Source organism: Mesoplodon densirostris, chromosome 12 (genome assembly GCF_025265405.1).
Source record: "Mesoplodon densirostris isolate mMesDen1 chromosome 12, mMesDen1 primary haplotype, whole genome shotgun sequence".
NCBI lineage: Eukaryota > Metazoa > Chordata > Mammalia > Artiodactyla > Ziphiidae > Mesoplodon > Mesoplodon densirostris.
In genome coordinates, this window is record NC_082672.1 from 84891331 (window position 1) to 84903914 (window position 12584).

A 12584-nucleotide genomic window follows, 5' to 3' on the forward strand; every position below is an offset into this window, starting at 1 on the left:
GTCAACAGGGATCAGGGCTTCAAGGAAATAGATTGAGAACATTGCAACTAGGGAAGGGGATAGGAGGAAGGGGAGATAAAATCTACATTACTAGACTTATGAAGGTCCCAACAGATGGGCCCCCTAAAAGCCTGAAATTTAATCAGAAGATTATAGAACACTACCTCTTCCATATATCCTACCACCATACCATACCAACAGGATTCCAAGATAATAACAGTGTTTTACAGCCAAATAAGTTATAAAACATAGACTTTCTGAGTAGGAGTACTTAGAGAAGCCAAAAGTCAAGAGGGGAGCCAAAAACAAAGACAATTGAGGAATATAAGCCAATGATACCTGTAGCTACATTAAACATTAAACACAGCCCAACTCCTAGCCAGATTAACATCAATCCTCCCACAATGCCTATTATCCCATTCCTACTACCTGAAACAATAGGTACAGCCAAGACATGCCAAAAGGCAAGAAAAACACTTTGAGGAGAAAATGCAATCATCAGAACTAGACTCAGATATGACACAGATGGTGGAATAATCAGAGAATTTAAAGTGATATTCTAATGGAAAAAGTAGATAATATGAAAAAACCTGATGAATAATATAAGTAAAGAGGTACAAACTCTAAGTCAAAAGGAGATAATAGAAATCAAAACTCAGTAACAGGAATGACGAATGCTCTCAATGGGCTCATCAGGAGACTCGACATGGCTGAGGAAAGGATCAATGAACTTAAAGACAGGTCAATAGAAAGTTCTCAAACTAAAATGCAAAAAGAAAAAAAAAGTAAAAGAAAAATGCACGTTAATCATGAGCCACAGTGTGATTTGAGATTGGTGTGTGTCAATGAGTTAACAATAATTATTTCTAAATTGGCAGTGGTATTATTAGTGATTTTTCTATCTTCATGCATATCTGCAGCTTCTTCAAGGAACATAACTGCCTTTGACAATAATAAATATACAAATTGTTATAGATAGAATTTCATTATAGTTGCTCATTGGTAACTGGATTCAGTGTTATGACATTTAATATTATTTTTGTTAAAAGATACTAATTTGGCTACAGAAGCTGAGTGTATGGAGACACACACACACACACACACACACACACACACACACACACACACACTGATATGTACAAAACTTTTTGTCCCAGAAGGAGAGGGAGAAATGTTTTGTGGAAGAGAAGCTACAAAGAGAGAAGAAAGAGAAGGAGAATGGAGTATCTGATCTTCCTTTGGCCTCTGGGACTGCGTTTGATCTCCTATGAGTAAGGAATAAGGGAGGAGAAGACGTCAAAACTGTTCACTTTGTGAAACTATATATATGCTTAGCTATTTTTAGGTTTTATGACACAAAATGTAGCAGCATGAGCTGGAAAGGAGGCCTCTCAGTCATGGAACATAACCCAGGTTTGGCTGAGAACTGGAAACTTGGCAAGCACTTGTAGTCTGCAGCCCCTAAAAGGGAGCGTCACAGCTATTTCAAGCTACTCCTTTTGCCATATATGTGAATATGCAGCACATGGAACTGTATAAGCACATGTTTGCTGTGGAGTTTCAGGAAGAGAATCAGCTCTAGAGGCAGCCTACCTGGGTTAAAAAATGGCTAAGAAACCTGGGATCCCATAGTGCTTCAGATTTCTCACCTGTCAGATGAGGGAGTTAATAGTACCCGTGGTATGTGGTTGTTGTGAGGATACAATTAAATGACCATACTAAGCATGGCATAACTTCTCACACATAATAACTGCTCAGTAGATTATCATCGACAGTGGCTAGCTGACAAAATGGCCTTGAATACAGAAGTTCTAGCCCTTTCGGAGCATCATAAAGTAGCTGCAGGAAGGTGAGGCTGAGGTCCTCCTTTTTGTAATCAGCAACTGCAAACCGGTAGATATTTTATCTACTGGGTTATCTTTTAAGAGGAAAAAATTCATTAACCACAAAAAACTCAAGGTTGAATAATTCAAAAAAGTTGTCTAAATTTTTAGTTCAAACATATTGTTAAATCTCAATGTTTTCACTTCTTTTTACCCATAATGTTTATCCTTCAAAATGGAATGTACAGAATAAGAGTGAAGATTAGCTATAAATCTGGATGATGTAAACAGAAGGAGCTCCAGAATGGAAGTCAGGAAGTGTAGATTCTAATCTCCATTCTGTAGTCATCCTTGAGGTAAGTCATTTTACAACTCTAAGGCTCAGTTATTTTAGCTGAAAAATAAGGATACTGGAATATATCTTCTTGTATAATGAAGAGTGCTATACTGTGAAAACCTCGGGCCTGGCTTTCAGAAGGAGCCAGTCTGAATCTTAGGTTTACACTTTCTGGCTCCATGATCTTGAGAAGGTCACTTTACTTCTTGATCATTTCACTCCATGGATGCACTTCACCTCTCTGCCTGCACACTGTCAGAATATTGAGAATGTCTGAAATAGAATGCCTTCAGATTTTTTGATGACAAATTAAAACATGGTATAAATAGAGGTAATCAAACAGTCATGGAGCAGAATTTTTATCTTTGATTTGACTGAATTTACCATATGGAATAAAGCTACTTTAACTCTTTGCTTCAGTTCCTATATTGCAGATGAGAAAGTTTTAAGAGATTATCTTCATCAAATGTACTATTTTACATATTAGAAAACTAACCTCAGAAGGTGAGGTCAAGGAGTTTGGGGGAATTGTATTCTTTTTCATCTCAGTTGTATCTAATATGGTTAAGTTCATCTCTTCAAGACCAGTCTATGCTATGTAGCATAAATTAATTCTTCAAAAGAACTCAGTTACTAATTTGAAAAAGATACTCAAATTTACGTTTCACATATTCTTTACTCTTTATTCCTATAACTCAGAGAAAGTCTTACCCATTTTCAAAAACCTCAAGAAGTCAGTGTGAAAGGACACATTTTCCGTTTTATAGGTCAAAAAATGTAGAAGTAAATAACTGTACCTATATTGCAAGATAAAGTCGGTAAGAGCAGTATTTTCACAGAATCTAACACAGGTATAAAGAAAAAAACAAAATTGTTCTGAAATAAATAATAACATATGATTCTAATAGTTGGCGGCTTCTTAAACTAGTCAGCCTACTACCAAAAAGTTTTAAATGAGCACAGGACTCTCACCAGTCTTTCCTATCTTCACTGAAGTCAGGACTTGAATATATCTGATGATCAAATGATCAGGACAACCCTTTGATAAATAGAAAATACTATAGAAGATTTTACAAAACTTATATTTTATCTGAGAAGTATGGCTAAGATAGCAAAGTTAGCATAATTACCCCTAAATGTGGTGAGTTTCTGCTGGGTGTGAGAACTATCTACATTTTTAAAGTGATGAAGCTGCTGAGTTTATAATGACTTATTTCTCATTTCAAAAGTGCATCCCCCCAATTCTGAGGTTTATGTAGCCTTGCTCGCCTAACCTTTTAATCATCTCTCTGTCCCACCATTCTCTTTATATAGGAGCAGCAGGCCTACATTTCTGAGTGTGTAGGAACTGGAGGCCCACATCAAGCTGTGTGACATGACTGAATGACAAAATAATGGAATGATCGCAGGGACTCTGGAGTCATGGCAGAGATATTTTATTGCTTAGCAACCCAGACTGATGTCAAGAGTTTTGCTAAATGCAGGTGGTGAGTAGGACTGTTGAAAATCAAAATGGCTTTGCTATAATTTTTTTAAATAGTTCTCAGCAAGAAATATTAATTAACTTACCCATTTATTTGTTTGATTGATTGCTATAACAGCTTTCTGGCCAAGCACTAAAGTGGAAATTACAGTTAGCTAAAGGGCCATAGAAACAAAAAACAGGAGATAAAAACACCTGCAACTTCTGGAGGATAAACATCTGCTTTTCTGAATTGATACTCAAGTGCATTTCTCTCATCATTGTTGCTATTCAGTATAGGAAAGTGAAATGGTCTTTGAAAGCACATTAAAAATAATGGTATATTACTTAAAAACTGTATTTATCAAGAGTATACTTTCAGTCCAGACATCATATTTATTCCATGCTTGGGCCTCTGTTCGCAGGAAAAGTGTATAAATGATTGTGCTAAGTAGAGTTTCACAGGTTCTTGAATTAATTTCAAATATGCCATGGGGAGCCAAGTATAAAATCAGAAGTATATGTCCAGTTTATGTCACAATAAAAATCGCACCTGCTGCTACGAGGAATGGCTACTGTGAAGACATACTTTATCAGTTTTCATATACCTGTAAACTACTGTAAAAACTGAAAAGAATAGCTTATTGTTGATATTTTGGATATCACATTTTAAGGATAAGCTACCTTAAAATGAAAGACTCCAGTATGAGGGTGGTATTCCTTTCCCAGTCATAAACCTGGGCATGTTTTCTATTTTCTAGTTAGCAGATGACAACATTAGGAAAACCATAGACAGCGCTTTGAGTAGTTATCAATAGGGTGCAGGCCAGCAATAAAGGGAGATGTTTTATCTCAAAAATTAGCTGGACACAAACAAACCAGAATACTCAGTTAACAAAGATGACCTCTTTAAAAAATTGGACACAACAAGTTTAGGAAAATAAGCAAATGAACAGAAAAGAAGACCACATTTTCTGTGTATTTTTTCTGCCTTGCTTTTTCTTGAGAAAGGCCTAGTTTGGAGGGGAAGAAATATGGTACTAACAACCTGGGTGATTTGCGGTGAAGACACAATATCTGTGTCACCAGGACTACTTCGTTACAAGTCATAGCATAAGGATTACTATTACTGAGTGTCCTTCCTTTGTTGGATGCTTCACTCAGCTACCTTTTCTAGTTTGGTTAACCTGGGCGTATTATTTAACACCAATCTTCAATTTCCTCACTGAAGCAAGGTCAATGATAGCTGTGTAGTTGTGAAGATTAAACGGGATAAGGTACTCAGCACCTAGCATAGGGCCTGGCATCTAATAACCATTTCATAAATGTTTTCTTAGTGTTATTAACTCTTGAGTCACACCCTAGAGGTAGGTATTTTTAAAAGACGGGGATCACAGTGAGGTAATGAAATAAGTTAGAAAACAAAGTCATGACACACTTACATAAATTTTGTAAACAGGCTGACATGTTTCTTTTGGCAGACAGTACAGTATTTGGCCCACAGAATGTTTTCCTTTTCATATTTGGAATTATTTTTCAATGTATAGATTTCACAAACCAATTTCAATTTCCTGCTTTTATTGAAAGTGTGAAATATCTAGTGATATTAGACCTACCAACCCAAATGGCAACCATCAGGGTAAAGTTGGAGCTGTTCTTTTTAGCAGAGGTTCTCAAGTTTGCCATGGTTTCCACTTTTACTATTATCTTCACAACAACAAAAACACAATAAGTACAAATTATGATTATGCTTGCAAAATTGTCCGCCAATATTATTATTGTTCTTAGATTTTTTTCCATAGGATTTGCAAACCTGGTGGTGCCCTCCCTTTGACTGAAGTACACAGACTCCTCCATGTGTCTGAACTACCCAGGTAAGTAAAGTAAGTAGCTCTATTTTTAATTTTTTTAGGAACCGCCATACTGTTTTCCAAAGTGAATAAACAAATTTACATTCCCACCAACAGTGCACAAATTTCCCTTCTCTCCACATCCTCACCAACACTTGTTATTTCTTGTTTCTGGGGTACTAGCCATTCTAATAGATGTGACATGATAGCTCATGTGGTCTTGGTTTGTATTTCCCTGGTAATTAGTGCTGTTGAGCACCTTTCATGTACCTGTTGGCCATTTGGAAGTCTTCTTTTGAAAAATGATTATTCAGTTCCTCTGTCCATTTTTCACTTGGTTTGTTTTCATTGTTGAATTATATGAGTTCTTTATGTATTTTATATATTAACACTTTTTCAGATATATAGCTTGCAAATATTTTCTCCCATTATATAGGTTTCTTCTATTTTTTTTTGGCTGTGCAGAAGCTTTTTCTTTGATATAGTCCCACTTTTTGATTTTTGCTTTCATTGCTTGTGCTTTTGGTGTCATATCAAAAAAATCATGGACAAGACCAATATCATGAGCATTTTCCTTACATTTTTTTCCTAGGGTTCTTTATGATTTTAAATCTTATATTTAAGTCTTGAATTCACTTTGAATTGATTTTTGTGAGTGGTATAAGAGTCTAGTTTCACTTTTCTGCATATGGTAATCCAATTTTCCCAACACCATTTATTGGAGAGATTATTCTTTCTCCACTGAATATTTTTGTCTCCCTTGTCAAATAATAGTTGACCATATATGCAAGGGTTTATATCTGGGCTCTCAATTCTGTTCTATTTGTATGTGTCTATTTTTATGCCAGTACCATACTGTTATGACTACTATAACTTTGTAATATAACTTGAAATCAGCATGTGTGATGACTACAGATTTGTTCTTTTTCTTTTTTTCAAGATTGCTTTTGGCTATTTAAGGTCTTTTGGATTCCATACAAACTTTAGGATTTTTTTTCTATTTATGTGAAAGATGCCATTTGAATTTTTATAAGGATTGTATTGAATCTGTTCATGGCTTTGGCTAGTATGGATATTTTAGCAATATTAATTCTTCTGATCCACAAACACATCATATCTTCCCATTTGTCTGTCTTATCCAGTTTCTTTCATCAAAGTCTTGTACTTTTCAGTGTTCAGATTTCTCACTTCCTTGGTTAAATTTATTCCTAAATATTATATTGATTTTGATGCTCTTATGAATGGTATTGTTCTTTTTATTTTTTCAGATATACTGTTGCTAATGTATGCAAATGTAACTGATTTTGTATGTTGATTTTATATCTTGCAATTTTACTAAATTCATTGATTAGTTTCAATAGTGTTTTTTTGGTGAAGTCTTTAGGAATTTTTTAATATAAGATCACATCATCTGTAAAGATAATTTTAGTTATTCCTTTCTGATTTCTCCTTTTATTTCTTTTACTTGCCTGATTACTCTGGCTAGGAATTCCAGGACTATGTTGAATACAAGTTTTGAGAGTAGGCAACCTTGCCTTGTTCCTGATCTTAGAGGAAGAGCTTTAAAACTTTCATTTTGAGTGATGTTGGCTGTGGGTTTTTCATATGGCCTTTATTATGTTGAGGTATGTTCCTTCTGTAACAATTTGTTGAGGATTTTTATTATAAAAGGATGTTGTATTTTGTCAAATGTTTTTTCTGTACCTATTGATGATCAATGATTTTTATTTTATTAACATGATGTATCACATTTATTGATTTTGGTTTGGCAATATTTCATTGAGAGATTTTGAATTTGGTTTGGCAATATTTTGCTCTTGAATTTGGTTTGGCAATATTTCATTGAGAGATTTTGCATCTATATTTATCAGAAATTTAAGTCTGTAGTTTACTTTTCTTGTAGTGTCCTTATCTGGCTTTGGTATCCTGGTAATATGAGCCTTGTAAAATGAGTTTAGGGGTGTTCCCTCTTCTTCAATTTTTTGGAAGGGTTTGGGAAGAATTGGCATTAATACTTTAAATATTTGGTAAAATTCCCTGATTCTGGACTTTTCTTTTGGGGAGGTTATGATACTGATTAAATCTGCTTACTAGTCATTTGTCTATTCAGATTTTTTTAATGACACAGTTTACCTCTTTTTATATTGTGTATTTATTAGCAAATTATAAGAGCTAGAGTTAACTTTAATACTCTTTGCCTTTAATCTTTATGCTATAGTTAAGAGGTTATCATATTACAGATCATATATATTACAGATCATATATTATATGATATTACAGATCATATATCATATTACACATCATTATATTACAGATTAGAGTTTTCTATGTCATACTGTATATTTATCTTTACCTGTGTATTGTATACTTTCATATGTTTAAATGTTACTAACTAGTATCTTTTTATATCAGCTCAAAGAACTTCTTTTAGAATTTCTCATAAGACAGGTCTAGTGATAAAGAATTCCCTCGGCTTTTATTTGTTTAGGAAAGTCTTTATTTCTCCTTTATATCTGAAGGATAATTTTGCCAGATAGAGTATCCTTGGCTGGCTTTTTTTTTTCCTGCAATTTGAATATACCATCCCATTCTCTCAACCAGTAAGGTTTCTGCCGAGAAATCTGCTGATACCCTAATGGGGGTTCCTTTGTGGCTTACAAACTGTTATTCTTTTGCTGCTTTTAGGATTCTCACTTGGTCTTTGAATTTTGACACTTTCATTACAATGTGTCTTGGAGAAGATTATTTTGGTTTGAAATAATGAGATAATCCATTACCTTCAAGAACTTAAACATTCTGCTGTTGATGCTCTCTGCTGTATTCTTATTTCACTCATTGAAGTCTTCAGCTCCAGAATTTCTATTTGGTTATTTTTTATCTTTTCTATTTCTTTATTAAATTTCTCATTTTGTTTTCCTGATTTTGCTGAGTTGTCTTTCTGTGTTTTCTTGTAGATAATTGAGTTTCCACAAAACAGCTATTTTTAATTCTTTATTGGGTAAATTACAGATCTCCATGTCATTGGGTTTGTTTAAGAGGAATATTATGATCTTTTGGTGATGTCATATTTCCTTGATTTTTCATGTTCCTTGGAGTCTTGCATTGATGTCACATTTAAAGTAGCAGTCACCTCCTCCAATCTTTACCAGCTACCTTCAGGTAAGAGTTACTTTTCATTAGTCCTGCTATGTAATCTGTGACTTCCTTCTTCAGCCTTGTATAGATGTACCTCTCCATGCCTCTTTCTCCCTCTTGTGGCATAAATCTTAAACTCGTATGTTTCCTCTTGATCTTACAATGCACCAGGCTGGCTGGCTGGCTGCTGGAAACTTCTATTTTGTTTTCCCAAAGGTGGCACTACAGCTCAAGATTGTGGGCAAGTTCCTCCCCTGCCCACAGACCTTGGACTGCTTTCTGTACACGTTCCCTGTCTACTTGAGCTCACTCCCACTGCTACTCTCAGGAGTACACACAAGGAGCCGATCCTTCCTGTCATTTCCATTATCATAATATATCTTTTTCCATCCTCCCACTTTCAGTCTTTGTGTGTCTTTAGCTCCAAAGTGAGTCTTCTTGTAAGCAGCATATAGATATTTTTTAATCCAATCAGCCACCATGTGTCTTTTCTTTTTTTTTTTTTTTTTGGCTGCGTTGGGTCTTCGTTGCTGTGCATGAGCATCCTCTAGTTGCAACGAGTGGGGGCTACTCTTCATTGCGATTGCAGTGCACAGGCTTCTCATTGTGGTGGCTGCTCTTGTTGCAGAGCACAGGCTCTAGGTGCGTGGGCTTCAGTAGTTGTGGCACACAGGCTTAGTTGCTCTGTGGCATGTGGGATCTTCCTGGACCAGGGCTTGAACCCATGTCCCCTGCACTGGCAGGAGGATTCTTAACCACTGCACCACCAGGGAAGTCCCAGCCACCTTGTGTCTTTTGATTTGAGCACTTAGTCCACTGACATTTAAAGTGATTATTAATAGGTATGTACTTATTGCCATTTTATTAATTGTTTTCTGGTTGTTTTTGTAATTGTTCTCTGTTTTTTCTTCTTTTAATTTCTTCCTTTGTAGTTTGATGATTTTCTTTTGTGGTATGCTTGTGTTCCTTTCTCTCTAGGTCTTGTGTACCTGCTGCAGATTTTTGATTTGTGGTTAGCATGGAATTCATATATATTGACCTATAACTATATCTACTTGTTTTAAACTGGTAGTCATTTAACTTCAAACACATTCTAAAAGATCTATATTTTTTTAACTCTCGTCCCACACATTTTGTGTTTTGATGTCATATTTTGTACCTTCATGTTTATCCCTTCACTGTTTATTGTAGTTATAATTGATTTTACAATTTTTTGCCTTTTATTCTTTGTACTAGCTTATTTAACTGTTTGTTCCTCAGCCTTCAGTATATATTTGTCTTCCCTAGAGGGATTTTTCCTTTCCTATAGATTTTTACTCCTTTTTATAGCTTTCTCTTTTCCATTTAGAGAAGAGCCTTTAACATTTCTTTTACGGTAGGTTTAGTATTGATGAACTCTTAGTTTTTGCTTGTCTGAGAAGTTTTTTTTTTTATCTCTCCTTCAATTCTAAATGATAATTTTGTTGGGTAGAGTATCCTGGGATGCAGGTTTTTCTGTTTTATCACTTTAATTATATAATGCCACCCCCTTCAGGCCTGCAAAGTTTCTGCAGAAAAATCACCTGATAACTTTATGGGATTTCTTCGGATATGACTTTCTCTTTTTCTCTTGCTGCCTTTAGAAGTCTCTCCTTTTTTTTTTTCTCTCTTTTGCCATTTTAATTATATGTCTTGGTCTGCTGATAACCTGATTTTGGGCTCTCCACCCCCCATAATTTTTTTATGTGAGAAATAAATTTCTGTTGTTTAAGCCACCCAGTCTATGGTATTCTGTTATAGCAACCTGATCTGACTAAGAGACTTGTACTATAGAGAGAGAGAGATGTGTGATTATATCATATCTATATAATTTATTCTACTTTCCATCTTTACTTGATTAACATATTCTCTTTTCATATGAGTCTTACATGCTTTTCCTGGTCCCCATGGCAGAAAACATGGTTTTGTACATTTCTTTAGTATTGTTGTTTTGCTACCTGACTCTTACTTTCAAGTTCAAAATAAGAAGAGATTCATTGTCCCAATTGGTGCCCACCTCCTGAATGAATCAAGAGTGACCAGGGCCTCCCTGGTGGCGCAAGTGGTTGAGAGTCCGCCTGCCGATGCAGGGGATACGGGTTCGTGCCCCGGTCTGGGAGGATCCCATATGCCGCGGAGCGGCTGGGCCCGTGAGCCATGGCCGCTGAGCCTGCGCGTCCGGAGCCTGCGCGTCCGGAGCCTGTGCTCCGCAACGGGGGAGGCCACAACAGTGAGAGGCCCGCATACCGCAAAAAAAAAAAAAAAAAAAAAGAGTGACCAGAAGTTGGGTCACTTGATAATATGGTTGCAACATCTGCAATAATATGTATAAAGTTTTTGCCAGAGGGAGAAAGGAGTGGGGGACAGATTATCTGAAAGGAAGGGAAGAATCATTTCCAAAGGAGAAAGTTCAGACACAGAAAGCAATAGATCTTCGATGCATTAGTATTTACAAGCACTTTTCAAAGAGACCAACACATGAAAGTATTCAGTAAATACTGGTTTTCTTCATTCTCTGCTTAGCGATTTTTAGTGCCTTCAAATTATCTTAGCAGCCTTCCATTTTTTTAGTCTTTGTGTAAGTTTGTCAATTAAGGAAAGAGCTCTTAATTCCTTAAACAAATCTAACATTTATTGTCCCTTATGTCCTTTTCCTCCCTTTCTCATCTCCAACTAAGAAACTGTAGGTGGTTTCTTTGGCATAAGTTACACAGGGGTTTTTCACTAAGAGTCTGTAGAGTGTGTTGGAATTGAGTGTAATGTCTGAAGTCCATAGGATTTGTAATTAAGTTCTATTAATTTTATAATTGGGTAAGTCGGGTTTCTCTACAGTTCAGTAGTATCTATTTCACAGCGTTGTTTCAGATATCAAGTAAGACGACTGTGAAAGAACACTGTATATGGTCAAGTGGTATTCAAATATTTTCAAGGGGCAGCAGGTCCCTAAGGTGAAATACAACATGGCAGGAAAAGCTTCCAAAGTTTGGAACGTGTACTACAGAAGAAAAGGACAAAGAATTCTAGTCTTAGAATGTATGCAGTGCAAAACTTTCTTCTGGGTAATAAATGGGATTTCAAGAATAAATATAACTCCTCCTTTCTTTTCACTCAATGTAAGAAATATGAAAAAAGGCCAAAATTGCTTTGAGAAGACCAAAGCGTTGAAATAAAATTATGCCAAATCATCAGCTTCCTTCCCATTTGACTTAGCAAGAATGAGAGTCTCAATCAGTGGGGAAACTACTAGTTCTATTATTCTGAAGTTTTATTATGAGTTATCCCATAGAGAAATCACAGTACTAACAGCTGGAGAATTCAGGGCAGTCACTATTCTCCTGGGGTCTTATTTAGTCACTAGCCACTGCAGCCACTGACTTTCAACACACTTTGAAAGGAGTTCAGGGTGGAGATCAGGAATGACATACTCTGTGTTCTGGGAAAAACTGACAGAACAGGTCTTTGGATAGCTCGATACTTTCAGGAATTTTTATGAGCCCGAATTTTTGCATCTTCTCATACCTAGAAAAGCACTAAAATTATTAACAGAAACATCTGCTCCTCATGACTAGCAGAAACCTTCTGCAAAAAATATGTGCTTGATTGCATGTATCCCCCTTTACCAGTCACATATACACTGACTTCCCCTGCTACCTCTTCAGAACAGTTTCTCAGAGCTCTCTGAGATGCTGTCTCCTAGGCTATAGTGCTCATTTTGCCCCAAATAAAACTTAACTCACAACTCTCACGTTGTGCATTTTTTTTCAGTCAACAAAGTAAAAGCAGGAAATCAACATCTACACTATGGCAGTAACGTCTGTAGTATGCATAGTAGACAAATGAAGTTTAAAGTGGTACTGGCATAAAAACAGAAAGATAGATCAATGGAACAGGATAGAAAGGCCAGAGATAAACCCACGCACATATGGTCAAATTATCTTTGATAAAGGAGGCAGGAATGT

General features: G+C 35.9%; 1 pseudogene; it reads left to right on the top strand.

Moving 5' to 3' along the window:
- Positions 1-1790: 1790 nt before the first annotated feature.
- The window catches only part of LOC132499883 (p53 apoptosis effector related to PMP-22-like), a 29806-nt pseudogene continuing 19012 nt past the window's right edge, over positions 1791-12584 (top strand).